At 44.3% G+C, this 17,387-nt stretch overlaps 1 protein-coding gene across 1 annotated transcript in view; it reads left to right on the plus strand.

The window, feature by feature from the left end:
* The window catches only part of epha6 (eph receptor A6), a 701,323-nt gene that overhangs the window by 280,983 nt on the left and 402,953 nt on the right, over positions 1 to 17,387 (plus strand). The window lies entirely within an intron of this gene.

Below are 17,387 nucleotides of genomic sequence, written 5' to 3' on the forward strand. Positions count from 1 at the left end.
AAAAAGTAATATTTCATTCTGTGGTGGACCCAATAATTTAAAGCTTCACCCTCACTTAGGGAATTTTCAAAATGGCAACTAGTTTTGGGAATGAGGCCAGAGCAGAAAGACATGGGAAAGAGTTTTCAGGTTAATGAGCGGGAGCTCGCCAACACGTAAAATGATGCGCGGTGACATCGGACATGCATCCTGATGTCACTACGCGTCATTTAGATTGTCAGTTCGGCGAGTGCGCAGCCATGTCAGCTGTGCGCTTGCTGAACTGTCAAAGGCCTATTAAAGCCATTAAGAAAGTATTTAAAGTAGTTAAGAATAAGGTTGGCGCGCAGGCGGGCGAAGAGCCCAGGCGGCCTTCACACTTTTCATGAAACCTCATCCACGGGTGGGGTGAGGTTTCATGAAGGGTTTCTTAATTAAATAAAAAATTTGAAAAAATTAATGGACATGTCCCAGCTCATGTGACAGTTTCACATGAGGGAACGTGTCCTTAAATTTTTTTTTTTAACCTTCCTTCAAAGTTTCATAAGTGCAAGTTACCTCCTGAGATTTCTTTTGCATGCATGCAAATGAAAGAACACAGGCCTCAGCTCAGGGAATCCCCCCCACCCCGGCCTGCACAGGGAGCACTCAGTGTTTCTGGGCATGCGTCATGCTGTGCGGGACTTAATTGGCCCGCCCACGAAAAATGCTGGCGCGGCCCCAATCAGTGGGGGGGGCGCCGATCGGGTTCACCCCCACCCCCGCCCCCGCACAAACCCCGCCAAAGGGGGGAAATTTCTGCCCATGTAGAATCTCACCCAGAAAGCACAGAATGGTTTAAGAAGTGGAAAAATAAAGGTCATACCGGTGCACTTGGACCTGCTATTCTGAGAATAGGGGTGAAAACAACATTTTGGTACAGCCGCAGAAACTTTTACTCAGTATTTAACTAATGCTGTGCCTCCTTTGGGATTTTTGGGTGCTGAGAAAAGGTTTTCAGGGCAGAAAAGGCTTTCAGTTTTCAACACTAAAAGGTCCTGACTTAATCAATATGAAAGGTGAATTACCCTTTCCTCAGAAATAACATTTGTGCTGGCAGTCAGCCACTGCTTATTATTATCAGTTCTTCTTGAGAAGAGGTGTTAAATAATTATTTTTAATGGAATTAATTTAGCCTTTACAACTGACATCTAGATTTGGCCATCTCATAATAGAATCATGGAATTTATGGCACAGAGAAATGCCATTCAATCCATCATATTAGTGCCAGATTTTTGCTGGAGCATAAAAAATGGAGTCCCAGGCAGTTGCTAAGTCCTTCAACTATATTTAAAAGGTCAGTTGAATTTTTAAGTGAATATAGTTGCTTGATCTTATTTAAGCTTTCAGTTGCAACTCTTAGTGCTGAATTTCCCCCATGTCGGGGGGGGAAGCTGATAGGCTGGCATGTGCGGGCACACTTCTGATCGGCACCCCCGATCGGAATCGTGGCGCCATTTTACGTGGGTGGGCCAATTAAATCACACCCAGCGTGACGTCCGCAGGGAAATGCTATGAGCTCCATGTGCGGGTGGTGGGGGGGGGGGGGGATCACAAAATCGAGAGTGAGCTCTTTCATGCATGCGCACGAAAGTTGCACTCATCTCCCTGAGGCTAAGTGCAGCCTCAGGGAGATCGGCTGTAAATGTAAAAAAGCTCAAAATTGAAAAATAAAATTTCTCTAACATGTCCCCTCATGTGACAATGGCATGTTCATAATTTCCAAAAAAACTTTATTAAAATTTTTAAAACCCTACATGAAACCTCATCCCGCCCGTGGATGAGGTTTCATGATTTTTCTAGTTTGCGCCGAGGCTCCTGGCCTGCCCGCCAATCTTAAGGTTGGATGGGCAGGTCCACCATTACTTTAATTGCTTTGTCAATGGCCTATCAGTTGGCCATTGACAGCTCAGCGGGCCTGCAGCTGATTTTGCTGCACCCCCACCTTCCTGAAAATGTAAATGGGGCGCAGTGACATCGGGAGTTCCGCCTGATATCACCGCGCGATATTTTTCATGTTGGTGAGCGGGCCCCGCCCCTGATCATCAATGGTAAAATCCAGCCCTTAAATACAGGAATAATTTCAATGTAATCTTTAGTCTTTTTTGTGTGACTCTAAAATGGCAATTTGTGTTTGGTTTGGAATGAATAACGAGCAGGTGCAGATTCTGCCTTTACCAGGCAAATTGGAAACTTCCGGAAACAGCATGGACCTGCTGCTGATTTGCAGCTGGAGTTACAGCAGAAAACCAACAGAATCCCTGAGGAATTCTAGCCCCTGCATATCATAGAGGTGTGTTATAGAGTTGATTTTCCTAGCAACTTTTCTTGGTGGAAACATTGAACTTTATTTACAAGACAGCAGCAGCAGCTACATCTGTGCATCGAACTCTCTCCTAGAGTTTCCCCACGCTGCAAACTCATTGGTTTACACAGATCATGTGACCTTACAACACAGGATTATTCATAAAGTTACAGTCCTACATTTATCAAAACTATAAGTACTACATTCCTCCTCCTTTAACTTTTCTGTACATTTTGTATTTACAAGGATATTTATCTCATGACATTACAATATTTACACAGGTCATGAAATCAAAAGTTCAGTCTTTCAGGTGGGTTCCTGATCCGTGTGGAACGTCGTAGCTCATTGACTTCCGATTCTTTGGCAGGAACCACATTCTCTGGAACTGCATTAACATCAGGTACCTCATTAGGCACAGGCAGTTCAGTGCCACCCACTCTGACAGAAAAATCAGGCATGTCTATCCTTGGTTGAACAACTTCAACAGGAACCACAGGTTCAGCAATGGTTACAGGCAGAACATCATTTTGTTGGGGTATCTCCCTTCTTTTTAAATGATCACATGATTATGGGTGATCCGGCCTTCCACTTCCACGTGGTGTGACAATGGCCCAGTCCAAGAGCTTGCTTTACCAGGTGACCACTTCAGTCTTCCACCAAGATTCCTTACATACACTGCTTCTCCAACAGTAAATTGTCATTCATGACTATGCAAATCGTGAGTTGCTTTTTGGTTCCCTTGACTTTTCTCCACCTTCCCCTCCAAACTGCAAAGTATTAGGCTTAGTTTTGAATGAAGATGGCGCCTCATCAGTAATTCTGCAGACGTTGCTCCTGTCATAGCGTGGGGAGTTGTTCTGCAGTGAAACAGGAAATGAGCAAGTTTAGTTTCCAATGATTCACCTGTTAACTTTTTCGTTCCCACCTTAAAAGTTTGTATTGTTCTTTCAGCAGTCTGTTAGGTGACAGATGGTATGGGGCAGTCTTCACGTGATTGATGCCATTTAGGCTGATAATTCTTTGAAATTCAGCGTTATTATATGCAGTATCATTACTTCTGGCAATCCATGGATAGAAAAGTTTTGGCATAGTTTTTCAATATTAGTGGCTGACTTAACCTCACAAACATTTAACCTCACAAACATATAATCAGGAGAAACATGGTTCCAAGAAAAGGACCTTTGTAATCTATGTGCAATCTGACCCACAATCTACTAGGCCTCTCCCATGGGTGTAATGGGGCTGCCACCAGCAACTTTTGTAGCTCTTGGCATTGCACACAGTTTAAGGTTTAACCACCTTCGCAATATTGCCGCCCATTCCCGGCCCCCAAAGATAACTTTGAGCTACTGTCTTCATTCTCGAGATTCCCAGATGGGCACTGTGTAACTCTACTAAGAGTGGTTCCCTTCCTTGTGAAGGAACTACTACTCATGCACCCAATAATTGAATAGCATCTTGACTGCTCATTTCGTGTCCTTGTTTGAAAAATGGCTTCGATTCATCAGAGACTGATTCCTGGGACCATCCATGAAATACTTGGGGCAGATTTTGCCCATGGTGGACATGCGGGCCCCACCAGCTTGACGGTGGGCAGACAGCCGACCCCCGCCACCGAAACAGGGCCCACCACCATTTTGAATGGACGGGCCAATTAAGGATCGCCCAGCGGATTGCCCGACAGGAAGCGCTATGCGGTGGGGGGGAGGGAACCCCCAGCTGTCAAAGTGAGCTCTTTCTCGCATGCGCACGAAAGAGTGCACTGCTCCCTGAGACTAAGTGCTGTCTCAGGGAGATTACTGACAATCCAAAAAACTTTAAAAATAGAAAAATTAAAAAATTATTAACATGTCCCCCTCATGTGACAATGTCACAAGAGATGGGACATGTTAAAAAATATCACATAAAATGTATTAAAGTTTTTAAAAACGGACATGAAACCTCATCCCGCCAGTGGATGAGGTTTCATGTATCATCAGAAGCCCGCTGGGTCTCCTGGCCTGCCCGCCAGCCTGAAGGTCGGACGGGCACGTCTTTAATTATCTTAATTACTTTGTCAATGGCCTCAATTGGCCATTGACAGGTTGGCGGGCGGACAGCTGATTTCACTCTCCACCCACCTTCTTAAAATTTAAAGGGACCAGGATGACATGGGGGGTTCCTCCCAACGTCATCCTGTGTCATTTTCCTGCCGGTGAGCGGACCCCGCCCCCAAATCGCCGACGAGAAAATTCAGGCCTTGGTGTCTCACTCGAGACAGGACTGGATCATAATTCATCCAGTTTCTTATCTGACTGGCACAGACTGGTGATCAATCCAAGAAATTCATCACTAATATGAGCTCTTGGGGAATTGGGACATGGTCATTGTTCTCTTGTAAAGGTAGGCAACTTAGGGCATTGGCATTTGCTATATAAATCCCTGGTCTATGCACAAAGGTGTATTCATATGCCACTAAAATTAGGGCCCATCTTTGAATTTGTGTGGAAGCTATGGGAGGTATAGCCTTTTCCTCACTGAACAGACCCAAAAATGGTTTGTGGTCTGATAATATCGTGCAAAGTTGCCCATGCACATATTGGTGGAATTTTTTTACACCAAAAATAATTGACAGACCTTCCTTTTCAACCTGAGAATATCCTTTTTCAGCTGTGGCAAGTGTCCTGGACACATAGCTTATCAGCCTCTCTGTACCGCCATCTATTTTGTGAGATAGTACCGTTCCCACTCCATAGGGGAAACGCATCACAGGTTAGCATCAATTCCCTTGTCTGATCATAATGCACTAATAAATTTGAAGAGTGCAAGAGCAGTATTCAGGAAGGCTTCTTCTTGGGGTGGCTCCCAAACCCAACACTCGTTTTTGTTTAGCAGCGAATGTAAAGGGGCTAGAACCGTTGATAAATTTGGTAGAAATTGGCCATAATAATTTACCATCCCTCAAAACTATTTAAATTCAGAGATGTTCTTAGGTGCAGGTGCTTCTCTGATTGCTTTAACATTCTCTTCAACAGGATGTAACCCATGGGCATCTACCTGGTGGCCCAAGTAAATGACTTCATTTGCCTGAAAAGTGCATTTTTCCTTCTTCAGGTGCACTCCTGCTTCTAAAAGTCATTTCCAGACTCCCTCTAGATTAGCCAAGTGTTCCGTTTCCATGAATCCAGTTACTAGTACGTCATGCAGGTAGACCACAACTTGAGGTAATCCATGTAGCAAGCTCTCCATCATCCTCTGAAAAATGGCACAGGCCAAAGAAACACCAGAGGGCAGGCATGTGTATTGATATAACACTTTGTGGGTGTTTATGGTCACAAATTCTCAGGAGGTATCATCCAGCTCCCGTTGCTAATATGCGTGACTTATGTCGAGCTTTGTATACATTGTCCTTCCTGCTAGTTTGGCATAGAGGTCTTCAATCTTGAGAATAAGGTACCTGTCCAGTTTGGTTGCTTTGTTGACCATTAGTTTATAGTCCCCACAGATCCAGATGGTCTGATCTGGTTTAAGGACAGGGACTATGGGTGCTGTACACTCTGAGAATTGAACCACTTTTATGACACCCAGCTTCGCTCGCCAGTTCAACTCAGCGTCAACCTTCTCTCTCAAGACGTATGGCACCGGCCTTGCTTTCAAGAAACGAGGAGTTGCTCCTGGGTCCACATAAACCTTGGCCTGTGGGCCTTTGATTTTTCCCAGTTCATCCTTGAAGATGGTGTCATATATTTTTAGCAGCTTTGGCAGTCCCCCTGCTCGCAACTGAAAGATTTCGGACCCATTTAATTTAATCTCCTTTAACCAGTCATGACCTAGAAGTCTTGGTCCTTCACCTTCTACCACCATCACTGGTAGTTGTGCTGTTTGGTGTCTATAATAAATAGGTAATCTGGTGATACCTTTTACTTGGATCTCTTTGCCTGTGTACATTTTCAACTTGGCGAAAGTTTGTTTCAAATTTAATTCTAACCTTTATTTAAATATCTGAAAGTGTGTCCTCCTACTACAATGGTAGAAGCACTAGTGTCTGCTTCCATTTTTAAGAGTTTGCCATTCACTTGCAATGAGACAGTAACTGGCTCTGTTTTCCCAACTTTCATGTTGAATAAGGAATAAATGTTAGAGTTGGTTGCTTCTGGCTCTCCACACTATATACTTCATTGGACTTGGTTTGTTGTCTGGAAGCATTTTTTAATCTCGCTTTGCAATGTTTCAACATGTGCCCCTTTTGTGACAAAAATAACACTCCACCTTTTTAAATTGCCCATCGTTAGAAGTATGATTGTTTCCATGTCAATAAAAATTAGTTTTTGAATTTGCTGCTAAGCTGTTTCCTCTAAATTTGCTGCTAAGCTGTTTCCTGCTTCGTGGTGGAATCCCGGCTTTTTGAGCTACTTTTGGCTGACCGTTCCCACCCAACTAGGAAAATGGCATCATTTCATGCACCTTGAATCGCTTGTGCATCCTTTACAACACTTTCCATCGCAAGCGCTATTTCCAACACTTTCTTAAAATCAAGATCCACTTCAGCCAGCAACCTTCACTGAATAGCACCCCTCGCATGCCACAGGCCAAACGATCCCTGGGCATGTCATTCCAGGCTTCACCGAAATCATAATTGTTAGTTGTTTTAATTTCACCACATAGTTAGCAATAGCCTCCCCTGGGGCTCTATTCCGTGAATTGAACTTAAACCTCTACATTATGACTGAGGGCTTGGGTTGAAAATGTCGCGTAACAAGGTCTACTAATTCACTGAAGGTCTTCGGATTTGGTGCAATGGGAGCCCTCAAGCTCTGAATTAAATAGTAGGTCTTGCTCCCACAAATACTCAGGAGAATCGCCCTCCTCTTTTCCTCCCCCATGATTTTGTTGGCTTGAAAGTAGAACGCAAGGCGTTCTGTATATTGAGACCAATCACCTGTGGTTGGTTCAAAGGGATCGATTCTGCCAGCATGTGGCATCTCAGATGGGTATATCTTCCTTTCTTTTTAATTATCTTGGATACTCACAATCACTGGGCAGGGATAGCACTGAATCTGATTTATCCTCATTGCCAGTTTGTTATAGAGTTGACTTTCCAGGCAACTTTTCTTGGTGGAAACATTGAACTTTATTTGCAAGATGGCAGCAGCAGCTACATGTGTGTATCTAACACTGTAACTAATGAACTCTTTTGCACTGCTAACTCATTGGTTTACATAGATCATGTGATCTTACTACACAGGATTATTTTTAAAGCCAAAGTCCTACATTTATCAGAACTATAATTACTATAAGATGTAAGAAAAATTAAAGGAACTTGTTATTTATATTTTATGTTAGTAAAACAAAGACTACCTTGTTTATGGTTCTTAAATTCATTATTATCCCCCTGTTTAGAATATTGATGCCTCAACATAAAAGAGCTCTTCGAATATACAGTAAATCCTTGCAGCAACAAAAACTTGGGAGAGAATTTTCTCCCCATCGTGGAGGTTGTGCGGGGATGGGCATGGGCGGGCACACAGCCGATCATTACCCCCGATCGGCTGGGCACTGCCATTTTATGTTGGCATGCCAATTAAGGCCTGCCCAGTGTGACACATGCCCAGAGGTGCTGAGTGCTCCCTGTGCGGGTGTGGGGGTCTGGTTTGCCTGAGTCAGGGAGTGCACTTTTTCACGCAAGCCTCAGATGTGCCTCAGGGAGATCATTTTCTCTTATAAAACATTGAATAAAGGTAAAAAAAAATTACCCTTCATGTGAACCTGTCACATGAGCTGGGACACGTCCATTAATTTTATTAAAATGTTTTCAAACACTTTAGAAACATTCATGAAACCTCATCCCGCCAGTGGAGGTTCCATGTAAAACCTTAAGGTTGGATGGGCAGCTCAGCTAAAAGCTTTACTGGCTTTTTAAATGGCCTTAAAAGGCCTTTGACAGTTTGGCGGGTGCGCAGCCGACATGGCTGCGCGCCCATCAAACTGAAATTGTAAATGATGCACGATGACATCAGGATGCATGCCTGACATCACCGCATGTCATTTTACACCTTGGTGAGTGGGCTCCCCCGCTCGCCGAGCCAAAGATTCTACCCCAGCATTTACACAGTAACAAAGTAAAATGTCCCAAGCTATTTTACAAAGGTATTTACCAAGCAAAAAATTTGAGACCAATCCAGATAAGGAAATGTTAACACTGGTAACCAAAAGATAAAAACAAAAAACTGTGGATGCTGGAAATCCAAAACAAAAACAGAATTACCTGGAAAAACTCAGGAGGTCTGGCAGCATCGGCGGAGAAGAAAAGAGTTGACGTCTCGAGTCCTCATGACCCTTCAACAGAACTGATCTTTCTTTACAAGGAGAAAGAAATATAAGCTGGTTTAGGTGGGGGGGGGAGAAGTAGAGGTCGGGGGGTTAGGATAGGAGCGGATCATCAAAAGATGTCACAGACAAAAGAACAGAAGAACACAGAGGTGTTGAAGTTGGTGATATTATCTAAACGAATGTGCTAATTAAGAATGGATGGTAGGGCACTCCAGGTATAGCTCTAGTGGGGGTGGGGGAGCAGAAAAGATTTAAAAATAATGGAAATAGGTGGGAAAAGATAAATCCATATAAATTATTGGAAAAGAAAAAATAACAAAAGGAAGGGGGAAGAAACAGAAAGGGGGTGGGGATGGAGGAGGGAGCTCAAGACCTAAAGTTGTTGAATTCAATGTTCAGTCTGGAAGGCTGTAAAGTCCCTAGTCGGAAGATGAGGTGCTGTTCCTCCAGTTTGCGTTGGGCTTCACTGGAACAATGCAGCAGGCCAAGGACAGACATGTGGGCAAGAGAGCAGGGTGGAGTGTTAAAATGGCAAGCGACAGGGAGGTTTGGGTCATTCTTGCGGACAGACCGCAGGTGTTCTGCAAAGCGGTCGCCCAGTTTACGTTTGGTCTCTCCAATGTAGAGGAGACCGCATTGGGAGCAACGAATACAGTAGACTAAGTTGGGGGAAATGCAAGTGGAATGCTGCTTCACTTGAAAGGAGTGTTTGGGCCCTTGGACGGTGAGGAGAGAGGAAGTGAAAGGGCAGGTGTTACATCTTTTGCGTGGGCATGGGGAGGTGCCATAGGTGGGGGTTGAGGAGTAGGGGGTGATGGAGGAGTGGACCAGGGTGTCCCGGAGGGAACGATCCCTACGGAATGCCGACAGGGGGTTGAAGGGGAGATATGTTTGGTGGTGGCAGCATGCTGGAGTTGGCAGATATGGCGGATGATGATCCTTTGAATGTGGAGGCTGGTGGGGTGATAAGTGAGGACAAGGAGGACCCTATCATGTTTCTGGGAGGGAGGAGAAGGCGTGAGGGCAGATGCGCGGGAGATGGGCCGGACACGGTTGAGGGCACTGTCAACGACAGTGGGTGGAAAACCTCGGTTAAGAAAGAAGGAGGACGTGTCCGAGGAACTGTTTTTGAAGGTAGCATCATCGGAACAGATGCAACGGAGGCGAAGGAATTGAGTGAATGGGATGGAATCCTTACAGGAAATGGGGTGTGAGGAGCTGTAGTCGAGGTAGCTTTGGGAGTCCTTAGGCTTGTAATGGATATTGGTGGACAGTCTATCACCAGAGATTGAGACAGAGAGGTCAAGGAAGGGAAAGGAAGTGTCAGAGATGGACCACGTGAAAATGATGGAGGGGTGGAGATTGGAAGCAAAATTAATAAATTTTTCCAAGTCCCGACGAGAGCATGAAGCAGCACCGAAGTAATCATCGATGCACCGGAGAAAGATTTGTGGAAGTGGGCCGGAGTAGGACTGGAACAAGGAATGTTCCACATACCCCATAAAGATACAGGCATAGCTGGAGCCCATGCGGGTACCCATAGCCACACCTTTTATTTGGAGGAAGTGAGAGGAGTTGAAGGAAAAATTGTTCAGTGTGAGAACAAGTTCAGCCAGATGGAGGAGAGTAGTGGTGGATGGGGATTGTTCGGGCCTCTGTTTGAGGAAGAAGCTAAGGGCCCTCAGACCATCCTGGTGGGGGATGGAGGTGTAGAGGGATTGGACCAGTCCTACTCCGGCCCCCTCAACTGTGTCCGGCCCATCTCCCGCGCATCTGCCTCACGCCTTCTCCTACCTCCCAGAAACATGATAGGGTCCCCCTTGTCCTTACTTATCACCCCACCAGCCTCTGCATTCAAAGGATCATCCTCCACCAACTCCAGCATGATGCCACCACCAAACACATCTTCCCCTTACCCCCCCGTCAGCATTCCGTAGGGATCGTTCTCTCCGGGACACCCTGGTCCACTCCTCCATCACCCCCTACTCCTCAACCCCCTCCTATGGCACCTCCCCATGCCAACGCAAAAGATGTAACACCTGCCCCTTCACTTCCTCTCTCCTCACCGTCCAAGGGCCCAAACACTCCTTTCAAGTGAAGCAGCATTTCACTTGCATTTCCCCAACTTAGTCTACTGCATTCGTTGCTCCCAATGCGGTCTCCTCTACATTGGAGAGACCAAACGTAAACTGGGCGATCGCTTTGCAGAACACCTGCGGTCTGTCCGCAAGAATGACCCAAACATCCCTGTCGCTTGCCATTTTAACATTCTTAATTAGCACATTTGTTTAGATAATATCACCAACTTCAACACCTCTGCGTTCTTTTGTTCTTTTGTCTGTGACATCTTTTGATGATCTGCTCCTATCCTAACAACCACCCCCCTGCACTTCTCCGCCACCATCACCACCGCCCCCACCACCACCCACCCCCCCCCCCCCCCCCCCCCCCACCCTAAACCAGCTTATATTTCCCTCTCCTTGTAAAGAATGATCAGTTCTGTTGAAGGGTCATGAGGACTTGAAACGTCAACTCCTTTCTTCTCCGCCGATGCTGCCAGACCTGCTGAGTTTTTCCAGGTAATTCTGTTTTTGTTTTGGCTTTCCAGCATCCGCAGTTTTTTTGCTTTTATCTCTGTGTTTAATTGACTGCCACTGCTCTTCAAAAAATGCCTACCTTGAAGAAGTTCTGTTCATCTCTGCGACAAGATTTCCCTATCTCTCTTTTGCCTTGTTCACCATCATCGCTTTCCATTTCTCTCCTGGTGTTTGACAAGGTGTTTACTAAAACCCACTTTCACAGCCATATCTCCTTTCTCAGTGACTGTCTCCGTCTCCGACTTACCCCATGTGGATTTCAACTGAAATTCCACCCCTCATGTTTCGAACCCACCCAGGATTACAGGTATCTCTGGGACATAAAACGTTTCTAGGACTGCTGTTCCCGTCACATTCTAAGATCCACACTCAGGGCCATGCGCCGCCATATGAACACATTCGACCTCTCCCTCCAGCAGCACCGCCGTACCCTTTTTCAAAGCTGCGTGTGCCCCCAGTTTCATTTTATTCTTCGTCTCATCCGACGCCTCAACAAGAAACTTTTTCTCTTTCTCTCAAGTGCTAAGGAGCGCAAGCTCCAGCAACTCATCGACACCAACACCCATCTAGGACCCTCCACCCCTGCCTGTCCCTCCGTCCCCACCCCATCTTCCAATCCCAGCCCCAGCCGTGTATTCACTATACCCCCTGACCTTCCCCTCTACGACGCTGAACCTTCAGTGCTTAGCAAGGGACTTAGTTTCATTCCCTTACGCCTTCGTCTAAATGAATTTCGGGCTCGGCACGATGCTGAACTCTTCTTCCGCCAGCTTCGTCTCCGGGCTCACTTCTTTAGGCAGGAGTCCTGTCCCCATTCAACGGATCCTTTTACCCATCTCCAATATTCTCCCTCCACCTGGACCCCTCCCTCTGGATTCTTACCTTCTCTTGATCTTTTCATTGAGAACTGTCGGCACGACATTAGCCGTCTCAATTTCTCTGCTCCTCTCACCCATTCTAATCTCTCTCTCTATGAACTTACTGCACTCCGTTCTCTCAGGTCCAACCCTGACATTGTCATCAAACCCACTCTCAAGGGTGGTGCTGTTGTTGTATCGCGCACTGACCTATACCTCACGGAGGCTAAGCGTCAACTCGCAGACACTTCCTCCTACCTCTCCCTGGACCATGACCCCACCACTGAACATCAAGCCATTGTTTCCAGGACTGTCACTGACCTCATTTCCTCTGGGGATCTTCCTCCCACAGCTTCCAACCTGATAGTCACCCAACCTTGGACGGCGCGTTTCTACCTCCTACCCAAAATCCACAAACAGAACTGTCTTGGTAGACCGATCGTGTCAGCTTGCTCCTGCCCCACGGAACTCATTTCTCGTTATCTTGACTCCCTTCTCTCTCCCCTTTTCCAGTCCCTTCCCACCTATATCCGTGATTCCTCTGACACTTACGTCACATCAACAATTTCCAGTTCCCTGGCCCCAACCTCTTCCTCTTTACCATGGACGTCCAATCCCTCTGCACCTCCATCCCCCACCAGGATGGTCTGAGGGCCCTTAGCTTCTTCCTCGAACAGAAGCCCAAACAATACCCATCCACCACTACTCTCCTCCGTCTGGCTGAACTTGTTCTCACACTGAACAATTTCTCCTTCAACTCCTCTCACTTCCTCCAAATAAAAGGTGTGGCTATGGGTACCCGCATGGGCCCCAGCTATTCCTGTCTCTTTATGGGGTATGTGGAACATTCCTTGTTCCAGTCCTACTCCGGCCCACTTCCACAACTCTTTCTCCAGTACATCGATGATTACTTCGGTGCTGCTTTATGCTCTCGTCGGGACTTGGAAAAATTTATTAATTTTGCTTCCAATCTCCACCCCTCCATCATTTTCACGTGGTCCATCTCTGACACTTCCCTTCCCTTCCTTGACCTCTCTGTCTCAATCTTTGGTGATAGACTGTCCACCAACATCCATTACAAGCCTATCAACTCCCACAGCTACCTCGACCACAGCTCCTCACACCCCACTTCCTGTAAGGACTCCATCCCATTCTCTCAATTCCTTCGCCTCCGTCGCATCTGTTCAGATGATGCTACCTTCAAAAACAGTTCCTCTGACATGTCCTCCTTCTTCCTTAACCGAGGTTTTCCACCCACGGTCGTTGACAGTGCCCTCAACCGTGTCCGGCCCATCTCCCGCGCATCCGCCCTCACGCCTTCTCCTCCCTCCCAGAAACATGATAGGGTCCCCCTTGTCCTTACTTATCACCCCACCAGCCTCCGCATTCAAAGGATCATCCTCCGCCAACTCCAGCATGATGCCACCACCAAACACATCTTCCCTTCACCCCCCCTGTCGACATTCCGTAAGGATCGTTCCCTCCGGGACACCCTGGTCCACTCCTCCATCACCCCCTACTCCTCAACCCCCACCTATGGCACCTCCCTATGCCCACACAAAAGATGTAACACCTGCCCCTTCACTTCCTCTCTCCTCACCGTCCAAGGGCCCAAACACTCCTTTCAAGTGAAGCAGCATTTCACTTGCATTTCCCCCAACTTAGTCTACTGTATTCATTGCTCCCAATGCGGTCTCCTCTACATTGGAGAGACCAAACGTAAACTGGGCAACCGCTTTGCAGAACACCTGCGGTCTGTCCGCAAGAATGACCCAAACCTCCCTGTCGCTTGCCATTTTAACACTCCACCCTGCTCTCTTGCCCACATGTCTGTCCTTGGCTTGCTGCATTGTTCCAGTGAAGCCCAACGCAAACTGGAGGAACAGCACCTCATCTTCTGACTAGGGACTTTACAGCCTTCCAGACTGAACATTGAATTCAACAACATTAGGTCTTGAGCTCCCTCCTCCACCCCCACCCCCTTTCTGTTTCTTCTCCCTTCCTTTTGTTATTTTTTCTTTTCCAATAATTTATATGGATTTTTCTTTTCCCCCCTATTTCCATTATTTTTAAATCTTTTATGCTCCCCACCCCCACTAGAGCTATACCTTGAGTGCCCTACTATCCATTCTTAATTAGCACATTTGTTTAGATAATGTCACCAACTTCAACACCTCTGTGTTCTTTTGTTTTTTTGTCTGTGACATCTTTTGATGATCTGCTCCTATCCTAACACCCCCCCTACTTCTCCCGCCGCCCACCCCCCCCCCCAAACCACCACCTTAAACCAGCTTATATTTCTTTCTCCTTGAGAAGAAAGATCAGTTCTGTTGAAGGGTCATGAGGACTCGAAACGTAAACTCTTTTCTTCTCCGCCGATGCTGCCAGACCTGCTGAGTTTTTCCAGGTAATTCTGTTTTTGTTCTAGTAACCAAAAGCTTATTCAAAGTGGTAGGTTTTAAACAGTTTCTTAAAGGAAGAAAGAGAGGTAGCAAGGTGGAATGGTGTTGGGGGGAAAATCTAGAACTGAGACAGCAACATTGTTTGTTTGCACTGAACATCATCTACTCTTCTTGAGTCACTGGTAGTTAGCATTTACTTATAGCCACAAATTAGAGTGAATGTTCTTACTAATGTGCCCAAAGTCAATACTCTTTTGTTATTAATTATGTGAGCTATTCTACCCAGCTACTTGTAGCTGCATTCGTGAGGGGCACCTGAGAATCAGGCTATCAATGTGTCGATAATGCCCATGGCAATCTCATTATGTTTTCCCAACTGCAAAATAGGTTGACGTGAATATTAATTCATTAAAGCCAACTTTTGGATATTTGTTTCTGAACATTAATCAGTTATTGAAGCCTTTAATTCCATGTAACCCTTATTTTGAGCCTGTTATTTAAGCAAAAATATGAGGATCCTTATTGGAGTGACATTATTGGGTACTTTGGTACGAGTCTGCTTGATATTAGAAATTGACTCAAATCCTATACCTTTCCTTAACTGATCAACTATTGGCTTTTCTTGACAATTTGACATTTGAGTGACAAGATAATAGCCTAATAGATCAATTTAAGATGATTTCAGGCTTTTATGTGGGCAAAGAAAATTAGGTAATAACATGGTTTCAATTTAATGTGCGGAGAACAGTTGCCTGATGAAATCGTTTCCCTTGTGAAAAATTAACTGTATGCAAATATTAATATGCTGTGAATAATGCCCAGCCTGTTACATAGAACCAATAGATTTATTGCATTCCATTGTATGCTGTTTATTATTAAGAATGGTAATGCTGCAAATGAGAAAAGATTATTTTATTGCCACTAATAAATCATGTCTCAGCTTTCCTTCTCTTCTGAGTTGAAGCTTTTAGACTCATAGAAGAGCATCTCAGCATTAGGCCAATAAACATCCTAGCTCTGCATAAACATTCATCTCACCATCACTTAGAAACAAAGCAAAAGGGATGTTTTGTTCACCAGTACTGAAATAATCTTGCCTTAATGGGCATCAAAAATGAATTAATTAACTAAAGATTTAATTAAGATATAGTCTAAAACTATTGGATGACACTTTATTTTCATTGGTTCAATGAGCTCTTACCTCTTTATTTATATAAATTGTTGTTCTCTGTCAATATGGATTATGAATGATGAAACTATTCCCAAGACCTTCAAGTCACTCATTCAGAAGTGTCTGAGTTGTCTAAATCTCTATTCATAAATGTGATCCTACTATTTCAACATTGAACATCATCTCTATCCCTGAAGGATTTAGACTTGCCAACTTCTTTTCCTGTGTCAAACAATCTGTCTCCACTGTATGAGCTATAACAAAGCAATCAGGACATATACATAAAAGCTTACTAGTGCACATAATTCTCCACTGTCACAAAATTAGAATTAATCGACTTGCATTGTTCCAGATTCTAAATCTTGGTAAATGATTCACTGCATGTCATTACAGCTTAAAATTTGCATGAAATCACAGTTTAGCTGGAATAATTTAACAGCAATTAAAAAGCTATTTAATCATTCATCATGCAAATCAGCACCAAGGACCCCTGGAGTAAGTCTGCCTGATCTTCAGCAGTTTACAGATACGGGAAAGAGGATGAAGTGAGACCCTTGCCAGGATTTTTCCTTTAACTTGATGGCATTGCGCTAAATTACAGAAGAAGGGAATAATTTAATGTAATGCAACAAGGAACACAAAAGGGGCGATTATGTTTCAAATAGTGTTTCATCTGTATTACTGACAACTGCATAATTTGCTCTTAGACAACACACTGCAAGCTGTAAACAGATCAAACAATATTTTAAAACTTCTATTTTGTTCCAAGCACACACCATGAAATTGTGATACATGCTTTATTGATCAAGGAGTTTTAATTTTTAGTTAATCTAATTTAAAATAGGTTTATTATTTTTCATGTTATGGACTCGGATCTAAGTTTTTTTCTATTTTTTTTGATTTATAATTAATTTCGTTACACAGTAATTACATTCAAGATACTTTATATATCAGGCACTGCAAATCATTCATTATGTCACATGCATCAGTTCACACTTTGGCTTTTCCTGGGTGTGGAATAACCCCGCAATCAGTAAAACTGGCTACCACCTCCTTACAGTAAAGCACATTGTTAGAATTCCTGTAGTCATACAGAAAAGCATCACCCACAATTCAACCATGTGTTCAAACAAATTACATGAATATACACAGTTGGTATTCCTTTTCATATACACCCATGTATTAATGTACATAATGTAAGAATTCTTGCTGATGCGGGAGAATCCATTATCTTTGCTAATATTCCATGTTTTACCAATTAATTTACATACAAACTTCAGTTGCATCCCAAATTTGAAAGGTGTTAAACAGGGTAATAATGGTAGGCTTAGAAAAGTTAGAGAAATGTAATTATTTGGTGTGAGGAGCAGTTGCCAGTGTAAGGTTTGTGCTCAATTGGATTATAACATCTCAAGCCTCCAGGTCCTGTTATAGGTTTGCAATTTTCCATCTAAGGAAACTATTATATTCCATATATATCCTGCCAGTTGGCTCTCCTGTTTGGTTCCTTTTAACATTACTTTATTCTATTTTCATTTGGGTCTGTGTATGTTACTAGCTCAGGTTCTGGAATACCTGTTGGTCAAAAAATGGCCATTTTATTGCAGCATGCTATGCCTATATTCAGGTGAAGAATATAGCTGCTGGATTTTTCTAAGAAAATTAAATTAACAGATGCAGGTTATTCAATGGATAGAAGATAATTGGATCTTCAAAGGGATTGTGATA

The sequence above is a fragment of the Carcharodon carcharias genome, chromosome 18 (assembly GCF_017639515.1).
Source record: "Carcharodon carcharias isolate sCarCar2 chromosome 18, sCarCar2.pri, whole genome shotgun sequence".
In the NCBI taxonomy this organism is placed as follows: domain Eukaryota; kingdom Metazoa; phylum Chordata; class Chondrichthyes; order Lamniformes; family Lamnidae; genus Carcharodon; species Carcharodon carcharias.